Source organism: Marmota marmota, unplaced genomic scaffold, assembly GCF_001458135.2.
Source record: "Marmota marmota marmota unplaced genomic scaffold, marMar, whole genome shotgun sequence".
NCBI lineage: Eukaryota > Metazoa > Chordata > Mammalia > Rodentia > Sciuridae > Marmota > Marmota marmota.
The window spans coordinates 4,735,482-4,748,186 of NW_026000241.1; positions in this window are offsets into that span (position 1 = coordinate 4,735,482).

Here is a 12,705-nt window from a genome sequence, read left to right on the forward strand (position 1 = left end):
GTTTCTTACCTTTTTTTCTAATATCTGTATGCTGCTTTATTTCACATTTCATTGCATTTGACCTCCTTGTTGACAAAGTCATCTGTTTGCTCAGAGATGGATTAGAATTATTTAGCAGAAAAGAGAAAGAATAAATTTGTAATTATTGACTACCAAAATTAACGTTTTTAGTTCTTTTTTTTTTTTTGGTACCACAGATTGAACCCAGAGGTGCTTAACTTAACACTGAGTAACATCTCCAGCCCCCACCCCCCTTTTTTTTAATCTAGAGACAGGATCTCACTAAGTTGCTTAGTGCCTCCCGCTAAGTTGCTGAGGCTGACTTTGAACTTGTGATCCTCCAGCCTCAGCCTCTGAACCATTGGAATTACAGGTGTGCACCACCACACCCAACACAAGCTAGTGGTTCTATTTGGAGGTGGCAGTTCTCTTAAGAGGTGGGGCCTCCTTGGAGAAACTGGACATCTGAGATGTGGGAGATGTTGGAACACAAGCCTCTTCCTCACTTTTTGGTTTTGAGCCACCATGAGGTGAGAAACTCCCTGCCATGCTGTGTTCTGTTATCAGGGGCTGAAATGACAGAGCCAAATGTCAGGACTGACTTCCCTGAAACTGAGCCAAACTCAACTTTCCCTCCTTCCAGTTGTTTATTTTAGTTTTTTGTCTTAGAGATGGAAAACTATCAAACCAAGTGACCATTTAATGAGAAAATAAATGTGGATAGAAGGAAAAACCATGTGCTGCTGTCATTGAGAAAATGGGTGAAAGACTCTGAAGCTCTTTTGGACACCTTTAGTGCTGCCTCTGCCATGACAGACCCAAAGAGCTTGGCCTGGAGCACAAAACAGTGTAATAGGAGGTGCCTGGGTCACTCATGAGAACTGGAACTTCCTCCAACTTGACCAGAAGACACTGAGCACCGACATTTAAGAGAAACCACTCTTTCATAACCAGATCTAAATTGTCCCCTTCTGGAAAGCCTACCAACTGCCTTTACTGCAAGGCAAAGGCCTGACTTCACACTCTTGGCTCCCCCAGCTCCTGTCCTCCCTCCGACCCCACCTTGACCATGTGAGACTGCAGGGAGCTCCTCAAGCCAAGGCCTTTCTGTGCAGAGATGCTGCAGGAAGCCTTTGTTATGGGCTGGGAAAGGGAGTGGAGATTGAAGGCACCCCAATCCAATTTGGCCTCCTGCAGAGGCCCATCAGAATGTCCTGTGGGGAAGGACACAGCAGACACAGGACAGAGCTTTAGTTCAAAGTACCCCTTGGTCTGGTTCCTGCACAGCGTGGGCATGCACCATGAAAGCATCAAGCAGGGAGCCGCGTAGGCCTTCTCTAACTGGCTCTTTCTTGGAAATGCAGTCCAGGAAGAGGGGGAACAGGAGCTATTCAGTGTCTGGTGTTGGGGTGCAGCATTGCAGAGAAGGGAGAAAAAGCCAGAATCTTCCAGTGTGGGAGGCTCTCTGAGGAAGTCTTTGGTTTCTTCTCCTCCTACCCCCACCCCTTGTGTTTACCCAGCTTAGGTGCCCGTTTTAGCTTCTAACTTGGTGATTCTCACTCCACAGTAATTCTCTAAACATTTCTTGTTCTCATTACATTTGGAGATTAAGGGAATTTATCTAGTGAGTTAATGCCAAGGATGCTGCTAAATGGTGTGCGTGCCCACCTGAAAGGATCATTCAGCTCCATATGTCACTGGTGCTAACCTTCAGAGACCCTGGTCCAGGTGTTTCTCACTTCCGTAATTGCCATATTGGTTTCCCTTATAACCTGGAAAGGCAGATTAGAGCTCGGTGCATTCATGTGCTATGTAATATTTGCTCAGCACTTGTGCGTGAGTCATCTTCAGAGACTGAGTAGGGGATGTGGTCAAAAGACTTTCTGTGCAGCTCATAAATGTGCTCTTCTGAAGGGGGGTATTTCTTCCTCGTGTCGGCAACAGTCTTCTTCATATTGCAGGTGATTCTGTGCATCAGGTGACCCTTCCTTTGGGTTATACTTGGGACAGTACCCTTCTGAGACTACAGGGGTTATGAGTATGGGCAGGCCTTGTTCCAGGGCCAAGGGTTCAGTAGCTCTGCTCAGTTATGTAGCTCAAGTTAGTCATTTAAATGTTTGTGTCTTGTTCTCTGATAGACTTCAGAGTCAGGTTTGATTCCACAAGGTTTCCAACTTGGAGCTTTTGAACCTCATTGGATTATACACAGTTCTTTCCTTATTTATTGCCCTTTTCCTCCCTTCATGACAATGAAAGAACTATTTTGTATGCTTTATAGACGAGGACAGTGACCTAGGAAAGTTCAGCAAGTGGTTTAATAGTACAGAGCTCTTAAATTGCCTTTGAATTTTCACTTCTGTCCCTTCATTTTCTTCCTTATCTCACCAGATACAGCAGCCATTTAGGGTCAGAACTATAGCACCATGTCTGAATTTGTCCTCAGGTTTCCCATCCTTCTTAAAGCAACTACTTCAGCTCTCTTCCTGCTGTACCTACTGGTGTGCTCTGCTGGGGACCGTCTCTGAGATTCTGTTCTGTGTTGTCATCACCCTTGCATGGTGGCCGACCTGTTTTCCATCATTGCTCCATCAGCTTTTTAACCTGGTTAACCAGATAATATTCTTCACATGAGCGCCACTCCTCCTCCTCATGATCATGGGATGTGAGTGTGATCACCGTGGGGCTGTCTGCTACCTCTTGTCACAACATGTGCCCGTCTTGTGGCCTGGTTCTAGGAGATGATGATAACATTCGTAGTTTCTCACCTCACCTTTTACTCTAATGTGATGCACCATTTTCTCTCCCATGGGTTTTCCAGGTTGGTATTCACCTATGGGGAGGAGATAGCCCGTCACTGTGGCTGTGATACCAGTGTGTGACTCCTCCTGATAGGCCACTGATTCCTCATGATCTCTCCTGTGTCTTCATTGTACCACCATCTTGAGGATCCCTTCTGCTGGGTTTCCCACCTCACGGTGGTGATCTTGTGTACGACTCTGTCTCTTTCATCTGCCTCAAGCACAGGGGCCCTCATTTTCTGTACAATGACACCCTAATGTCCACCACCTGAACAAGTGTTCTCTAGTACAGTTGGGTGACTGTAGATTATGATATGTATATTTTTTAAAAAATCTAGAAAAGGGGTTTTGAATGTTCTTTCTACAAAGAACAAAAGGTTTGAGGAGATATAGTTACCGCAGATTTAACAGATCTGAAGTCTATATGCATGAAGACATCACATTTTACCTCTTAAATATGGACACTTAATGATCGATCAAACAAGTTTTCATATTACAATTTTTTAGCTGGGCACAGTGGTGCATGTCTAAAATACCTGCTACCCAGGAGGCTGAGGCAAGAAGAGTACAAGTTTGAGTCCTGCCTCAGAAACTGGGTGCAAGACACTGTCTCAAAATAAAAAGGACTAGGGATGTAGCTTAGTGGTAAAGTGCCCCTATTTTCATTTCCCAGTTAAAGAAAAAAGAGATGCAAAATGTGTTTTCAGTTGGCCCACATGTAAAAATACACACTGAACTAAAACCTTATAAATGTCAAAAATACAAGAAAAGTTTTAATTTTACCAAATGGTTGCAAGATCCTGTTAAAATCCCTTACGAATTTGATTATGCCTATTGGCTGTGACCACTATAAGGTCATTTGCCACCACTTGTCTTGTACTGAGCTCATGATCCTGCTTGGTTTTGCCTATCCTCTGGTCTCCTCTTGGGATAGTGACTTGGTCATGGGGATAATGGTGACATAGTTTTCCACCTCAACTTCTGTGACCCACCAATTTAGGATTAAAGGTACAACCCAGGAACAACCAATTGCAAGAGGTGCATAGGGCGAGGTGTGGGGGCAGGTGACTGCAGCGTTGATCTGTCTGCTGGGTCCAGCCTCAAGCATCTCAACCCCTCTGTTCCAACAGCCCAGATGTTCTCCTTCCTCATCACTGGGGAGTTTCCAGTGTTCCCATGGCTGATTAGCTCTTTGGACCTTCATATTTAACTAGATTGTAACCTTCCTCCCTGCCTAGAGCTCTGGTGAGTGGCATTCCACATTCCAACCCTCGTCAATCACAAGTAAAAGTGATTATTTTTAAAACGTCCCTCTAAGCTGCCTTGTTCTTTCTACTACCACAAGTTCCCAACCCTGAGGCTACCCAGGAGTCCCCAGCCAACCGTCATCTCATTAGCACACAAAACACAAGAGATCCCAGGGTCTTAGAAAACCTCAGAACCCCTGCACTAAGACCCAGTAGTGTAACAGTCTATGTGCACCTTCAGTGAGCAGGCGGGTGACAGTGACTGAGAACAGCAAAGAAAGTGTCACCATCTATCCTGTGAGGCTGTTTCAAACAGTCACTCACTCTGAGGGGCTTAATTTGGAGCTGCTCTGAGTTTTTGAAAGAGATCCTGAGTGTCAGATCAGGCGGGGCAGGCAGCGACCAAAGGAGGCAGATTTAAAAGGGCCGCTGAACAGACTTTATTGAGATATCACTCCCGGGCGGAACTCAATCAGACCCACAGAGGGGACAGGGGAAGGGTCTGAGGAGAAACCGAGTGGAAGCTCGACCAAACTGGACTTTTATGGGGCTTACAGCAGGAAGGGAAGGGCTCAGGACAGGAAAAGGTGTCTCTAGGCTCCCTTGCCCCCTTGGAGTTGGTCAGGGGAGTTGGCTGAACTCCAGGATTGGCCAGGGGGTCCTGCTGATTGACAGGTGTTAGTCAGGAGATCTGGCTGATTGACAGGCATTTCCGCCGGCATCTGGCATCTGATTGATGTTCTTTTCCGGCGCTGGCTGTTTTGTTCTAAGTAGCCACTAAGTCGCCACCACCGACCTAACACTGTTTCTGAGATACTTAGGATTTGTCTCAGACTGGATGGGTCAGTGGTGGTTCCATTGCGTTTGAGAGTTTCAGTAATCACAAGACATGTCAGTCCCCGGGCAGAGAACACATGGTGACAAGGAGATTATTCTTTGTCCTTCAAACCTAAAGCTTCAATGCCTCCTTCATGAACATAGTATCATACTCCATTACTTCTACGTTCTGACAGCGTCTTACCATGTTTTCTTCCCTCACATATTGAAACAATGGGTTTCATGATCATTTTAAAAAAATATTTTTTAGTTGTAGTTGGACACAATACCTTTATCTTATTTATTTATCTTTATGTGGTGCTGAGGATCGAACCCAGGACCTCACGCGTGCTAGGCGAGTGTTCTACACTGAGCCACAACCCAGCCCCTCAGGATCCTTTGATATGGAATTATTCTAGGTCCTTATTCTAGGTGAGGCAGCCCTACGACACAGGATTCTGACAAATACTGTTAGGTTCTCACTTTCTTGGACCCTCAGGATAATGGTATCACCACAAAAGCCCAGATCTTCTAACAAAAAGGTCAAATAGTTCATATCCTGACCCCCAAAGAAACTCTCACCCCTGAAAAGAAAGAGTCCTTTAAAAAATAGAACCACCATCCCAGACCAAGAGACAATTCAGGGCCTTCCTAGGAATGGCTGGATCTTGTGAAACTGGGATTCCTGGTTTTGGACTCGCAGTCACGCCACTCTGTGAGGCTCTTCGGGGTCCTGCCTGTGAACCTCTTGATTGAACAGGGAAACAAGTCTTTTCAAAAGCTCGGGGACTTGCTGCTGTCTGCCCCAGCCTTGGGGATTCCTGACTTACAGGAGCCACTCACCTGACATGTAGCTGAGAGACACGGTGAGTCCTCACTCAAAAGCTGAGGGACATTCCTCAGTCCACGGCTTACCTTTCTCAACAGTAGAATCTGTGTCCTGTCCATGGCCTGGATACCTAGGGGCATGGCAGCCACAGCTCTTCCAGTGGGTGGAGGAGGCCACCAAGTTAATCCTAGGACACATACTGGCCACCATGTTCTGAGAGTCCTTGAAATGAAAAGACATCAACATGAGCCAGCAGAAGATGTCTGGTGGGTTTAGGAGGGAGATCAATGGCTAACTGGAGGGTGACTGTCCAAGAATGAAGCCAGATTTAAAGATAGGTAGTCAGTGTAGTTAGGTAAATCGGGTCTAATATGGAGTAAAATCGAAGGCGGTGTTGAGAATGGAGTCCAGGAAAGCAGAGCAGCACTTGGGAGATTGAAATGTTAATGTTCCCAAGGCCCAGGGCCCATCCCAAAGAAATGTTAATGAAGCAGCTCTCAGCAATCAGGGAAGTGCTAATTAGAAGCAGCCCCAGGCCCTTCCTGCCCAGATTACTCCTCTGGCCCATCTGCCCCTCACCTTTTTGGGTCTCCCCACCTACATTCTATCACTGCAAGATAACAGAAGGAAGGACAGAAAGGCTGTAGGAAAGCTGAATGAAGACCTTAGCTGTAAAAGAGGGAAGACTCCCCCTTCCACGGATTCCACCTCTGGGGTCCCCTTCTTCCTCGGGGAGAAGTCTTTTCTGCTGTCCTTAATAAAACTTCTACTTTGCACTCTCCACTTGCCTCGGCTGCTTCTCTGGTGTTATACTTCAGCATCGGGGAAGCAAGGACTCTCACCGGTCAACAGCGGTAACAGATAGGAGCCCCAGGCCCCTACTGGAATCCCCTGAAGTCACTCCTAACATCTGCCCAACTAAAACCTGACAGCCCTGCTTCCCGCCCCAGAGAAAGAAGATAGCCCCAGAGCAGGGTCACCCTAGTAGGCCTGACCTCCCCGATGGGACCACCTTTGACTAAGCCTGATGTGGACTGGCTGGCCCAGGAAAGTAGTTCCATGGGGAAGGGGCTTGGAGGACAGGCTGTGCTGATAGACCCAACCTGATTTTCTGTTAAAATTGAGAACCATCTCGCCACAAAGCCATGAAAAGATAATTTTGGCTTTACTATAAATTACTGCAAATTCTGAACCTGCTTGGAATGCCTGCCCGTGCCTTGAACTCACCCATGCCTGGCTCTCTGACCAGATAGCAGCCCTCTCTAAACTTTAGTGACACCTCATCAATCTTGGCCTTCCCTGGCCAGATACCGACCCTCTCTGAGGCTCTAATGGTCCTCATAAATTCTGATGTTGGGGCCAGCAAAAAATGTAAACTACCATTAGTGTGATGCTCCTCAGAGTTTTGTTATCTGTAACCCCCCTTTGTGTAACTTTCTGGGCTATAAAGCTGGGCTGCAGGAAAGCTGCGGCTGCTGTCATGTTGTAGGGACAAATGAGGCAAGGCACCGAGGACAGCAGGAAACAGTTTTATTTGGCTGCAGCCAGGTTCAGAGGGCACAGCCTTTGCTGTAATCAATCAATCCCCTGAACCCCGAGTTCAGGGAGTTTCAGAGTTTTATACCCAGTATGTAAGGGGAGGGGCTCAGAAGTTCACAGTCTGCAGAAGTTCACAGAAAAGCAGCTTTTTCTTTCACTGTTCTGGGCAAGTTAACTCTTTAAGGACAACACCTGAGAAGGGGAGAGCTTCTTGTCCCCTTTCTCTCCTCCCCCTGCCAGCTGTTACCATGGAGTCCATTTGTAATTTATCTTAAAAATGTAGACATCTCTGTGAAGCCCAGCTCAAGGCCAGAGGCCTTGTTTGCACATTTCCACAAAGTACTGTACTGGATACATTTGTGAAAAACTAGTAAGGGCGTGTCCAGCACCTGGAGTGCTGGTGTCTTCTCAGCCAGTGGCCAAGTAAACAGGGCAACATGAAAATAGGAAGTTTATCTACACTGGACTCTTTCACAGAGACTCTTTTGCTGACAGTCCTAAAATCAGCCATAGTGAAGATTTCTGGAGAGGCCCAGTTAAGATTTTTCAGTTCAGAAAGGGGGTGCTACTTCAATTCCTCCCTTTATGATGCTCCCCATAATTTAATCCTTTAAATTTAAGAGCATCATTACTGTCAGATCAGGCGGGGCAGGCAGCGACCAAAGGAGGCAGATTTAAAAGGGCCGCTGAACAGACTTTATTGAGATATCACTCCCGGGCGGAACTCAATCAGACCCACAGAGGGGACAGGGGAAGGGTCTGAGGAGAAACCGTGTGGAAGCTCAACCGGACTGGACTTTTATGGGGCTTACAGCAGGAAGGGAAGGGCTCAGGACAGGAAAAGGTGTCTCTAGGGTCCATTGCCCCCTTGGAGTTGGTCAGGGAAGTTGGCTGAACTCCAGGATTGGCCAGGGGGTCCTGCTGATTGACAGGTGTTAGTCAGGAGATCTGGCTGATTGGCAGGCCTTTCTGCCAGCATCTGATTGATGTTCAAAGCAGCGCGGGCTGCTTTGTTCTAAGTTGCCACTAAGTCACCACCAAGTCGCTGCCACCGACCTAACATTCCAGCCTTTTTGGTGATATAGGACGGCGTCTGGCTACTTCCACCGACCTAACACTAAGTTGCGAGGCTGGCCTCAAACTTGCCATCCTCCTGCTTCTGCCTCCTGATTGGCTGGGATTACAGGGGTGTGCCACCACACCTGGCTGACTTCCTTCTGTAAAGACTTGGAAAAGCGACTCCCACACCAACCTGTTACTCCCTAAATGGGAGGACTCCTGCCAGGTCCTAAGCACCCGAGGGTTGTCAGATTCCAGGGACAGACATGATGGGCCCACTTTCCAAGGATAAAACCTGCCCCTCCTGGGGTTTTACAGCCCAGGACCACTTGCCACCAGGAAAAGAGAAAAAGGATGCGTGTTCTTGTGAGCTTCCGGGAGATTATGGGTCCTTTTCAGAAGAAGCAGGGTCCCGTTTAAGCTGCTCCTCTATGTACCACTTACCAGGAACCTTGCTCCTTTCTGCCCTAGTGGGACTTGCCCTTTTGGCTGTGGGGATTATTCTGTTCCGTGAGGAACCCACCCCTGGCAGAGGGTTGGCTTTCTCTTGGCCTTTCCTGTCCTCTTACTCCTCCCCTGGGGCTGCCTGCTGGAGCTACTATAAAGTAACACATATACCAAGAAGAGCCACTAGAGGGCGGCACATACTCATAAATGCGCTCCTCTGTTCTACTTTCAAACTCTGGGCAGGAGAATTCTCTTCACAGGTCAACTGGAGGGGTGATCAGAGGGAACAGTCTTCCTTCCTAACATTGGGCTTGCCATCATTAGCTCACTCTGGGGGGACACACCAAACCAAGACTAGAGGGTATTTGGGCAAATGACACTAACCTGAATCTAAAGCTACCTTTGATGGCTAATGACACCTATCCAAACCCAAGAATTAAAGCTCACCTCCTCATCATACCACCCCCATGGACTTTTTAGCCTTTGGCTTTGACCTGGTGAACTAATAATGTAGCTGGGTAAAGTTTCAACCACTTTGAATACCCAGATGTGAATCTTCAAAATCTGCCTTCAGGGCTGGGGAATATAGCTCAGGTGGTAGGGTGCTTGCCTCCCATGCACAAGGCCCTGGGTTCAATNTCCCCAGCACCACCCTCTCCCTGCACCCCCCCCCAAAATCTGCTTTCATTCACATAGTGTTAAATACCACTGGTAGCTTCTTTCCCTGCAGTAAAGTTGTAGATTCCTGTTGTAACAATCAGTGTACTTGTTCAAACTGCACCAACAGTCCTCTAAGCCACCATTATATAATGCAAATTTTGTGTGTGTGTGATGCTAGGAATTAAACCCAGGGCCTTGTGCATGTGAGGCAAGCACCCTACCAACTGAGCTAAAACCCCAGCCCCTGCAACTCGTTTTTCTGCGTGTACCTGGGTCCCACCCACTCAGCTCTAAAAGCACAGGGAGATTTGCCACCATTGGGGAAAATGGGTAAACAGTTTCCATTAGCCAAAGAGTATTAAAGTCTTTCTTACAAAGAAGACCTTGTCTCCATCAAGGAAATGCACTAGTGACACCTCATGAGCTCCCAAAGATAAAATAGAAGTTGGTCTCAGTTTTCTTTGGTTCTTGTTCGGGTAGCTTAGCTAGCGCTTGCCTAGCATGTGTGAGGCACTGGGTTCGAGTCTCAGCATCACATAGAAATAAATGAATAAAATAAAAGTCCATATACCAAAAAAATATATATTAAAAAAAAAAAAGAAATGTCAGGGGACAGAGAGATGTGAGCGATGCCTGGCTTAGGTTGACAGGATGTGTTACTTTCCTCAAGGAAGTACCTGTTATCTGCAGGGGAAATGCTCATAAGAGGAACACAAGTTACCCTGAAGGGGGTGACTTTTGTGACCCTTACACCAATCAGTCCTGCAACTCTGAGAAAATTCGGATAATTTCCCCCTAACCATAAAATTTGTAAGAACCGGTTCCAATGAGAGCCAATCAGCATGGGCCAAAGTGACCTAGAGTTGTCATGGCAGTGGGGACTTGAAAATCTGATGTCATTCTGCTGTCAGTCAAAAGTCAAGATGTGGACCTTGGGAGAACTCTCAAAACTTTTCTGAGACACCCCCCCCCCTGCCCCCGCCAATAAAACTGGAGTGGGAGAGGCAAGCTGTGTCTCCTCTCTGAGAAGACCGGCTCTCCCTTGAGAGCGGCCTCCTTCCCCTTTCCTGGCCGTTATAATGTACTCCTGTCTGTGACTCTGAGCCACCTGTCTGAAATCTGTCTGACTGGATCACAAAAATCGGGGTTTGAGAAGGTGGTGATACAGACTACAACATCAGCTCCTGGATCTAGAACGTTTTACCCTGAGGTGAGCCTGTTCTTGGGGTGACAATAAAGGGAACTGGCGTGAGGGTGAGTGAAAGTAGAGGGGCCTGGAGGAAGGAGAAAAATGTAAGGAAAGTTTAATCTCTTGAACTAACCATTTTTGAGATTTAAAAAAAAGTGGAATTTAGGCTGGAGATGTTGGTCAGTAGTAGAACACTTGCCTTGGCATGCACAAACCTTGGGTTCTGTCCCCAGCACCCCAGGGAGAAAAGAAAAGTGGGAATTTGGAAGTTGTGTGTTGGAAGCGGGCAGGGTGCCATGGCTCTCACCTGTAATCCCAGCAGCTGGGGAGTGGAGGCAAGAGGATCACAAGTTCAAAGCCAGCCTCAGCAACTGAGCAAGACCCTGTCTCTAAATAAAATATATTTAAAAAGGGCGGTATGTGGCTCTGGGTTCAATCCTCAGTACCAAAAAAGTGAGAGAGAAGGGTACATCATCTTAGTAAAATGAGACTGTGTTTCTTTGCCCTGGGATATATCTCCAGAATGTGTTGTGAGATGATTTTTTTTGTTTGTTTGTTTTGTTTTAATGGTAATTCTGCCATTTACAGAATTACAGTCTTTGGGTAAAATTCAACATTTTCAGTTATTTGCTAGAGCCTCCAGGAAATTGATCTAGTCAGAATGCAATTTTACCAACTGCAAAATTTTGTGAATGGCAGACTGAAGGAAAGAACACCTTTGTTTATTTTTCTTTATCTCAGATTCTGGCACAGAGTTTGGGGGGTAAAAGGAGTTGTTGACTCTTGATCATGAGCCTATTTCAGATGATCTGTGGATTTATTGTGATGATATATGTAACTCAGAGTGTAGAGAGCCGTGACTGAGATTGAGGGTCTGTAATGACCTCGTGGCTGTTGTGTGCCTGGTGATTGGGAATGTTTCTGTGTTAAACAAAATTATGAAATGGAGTTAAAGATTTTGGAGGAGAGTAAGCAAGACAGAAGCCATCACGTAACTTCTGAAGACTGCCATATGGCCCCTACGCGGGTATGAGAAGTAGGAAACATCAACAACTGTAGAGGCTCTTGTGCAGTTTTGATGGCAGTTTCAACCTTCAATAATGAAGCCTTTGTTTCTGCAGTAAGCTGCTGAGGAGAGGCCAGAGAGGGAATCTCCTATCATGTGTCAAATAAAGGGCTCAAATCTGCAGTAGATAAATGTAAGCTAGGCCTTAACCAGTTAAAATCTCTCAGTAGCTTTTGAAAATCATCGAGAATATGTAAAACATCAGTTGTAATCTGTAAGTTTCGGGGATGAATTAAGTATCCTATAATTAATTTGCCCAAATATACAAAGGAAAGGCCTTTTATACTTCTGCAGGCACTAACAGACAACAGTTACACAATTTACAAGGAAAATACAAAATGAAATTTAATAAGAGTCAAAACATATTTAGAATGGTCAATCGCTATGAGCCAATAAACATGATTTTTTAATAATCCTAAATATTTATTTAGCTATGTTTCCTGTTTATTTTAAGATTATAGCAATATTTATAACAAAAATTTATTTTTTTTAACTTTTTTTTGGGGGGAGGCATTGGGGCACTCAACCACTGAGCCACATCTCCAGCCCTATTTGTATTTTATTTACAGACAGGGTCTCCCTGAGTTGCTTAGTGCCTCACCTGTTGCTTTGACTCCTCCCTCAGCCTTCCAAGGTGCTAGGATTACAGGTGTGTGCCGCTGCGCCCAGCAGGGTTGAATTTAACTTTAAATAAACTTTAGTGGTTATCTTAATGTGGAAAAAGGTCTTAACTAAGGTGAGGAAGCCTCTTGACAAATCTTAGGTAAGATGTTTCCTTCCTTCCTTCCCTCCTTTCTTTTTTTTTTTTTTTTTTTCCTTTTTAGTTGTTGATGGACCTATTTATTTACTTATTTATATGCAGTGCTGAGAATCGAACCCAGTGCCTCACACATGCAAATGCTTGCCTGAGCTACAACCCCAGCCCCCATCAAAGAGACATCTTTGACCCTTGTGAAGAAGTGACTAGCATGACACTATATCTGGGCCTTGGCCGACTTTAGACAGAACTGACAAGGCCAACTCTGAGAAGGGAGCCTTGGCAGTATCATTGAAGA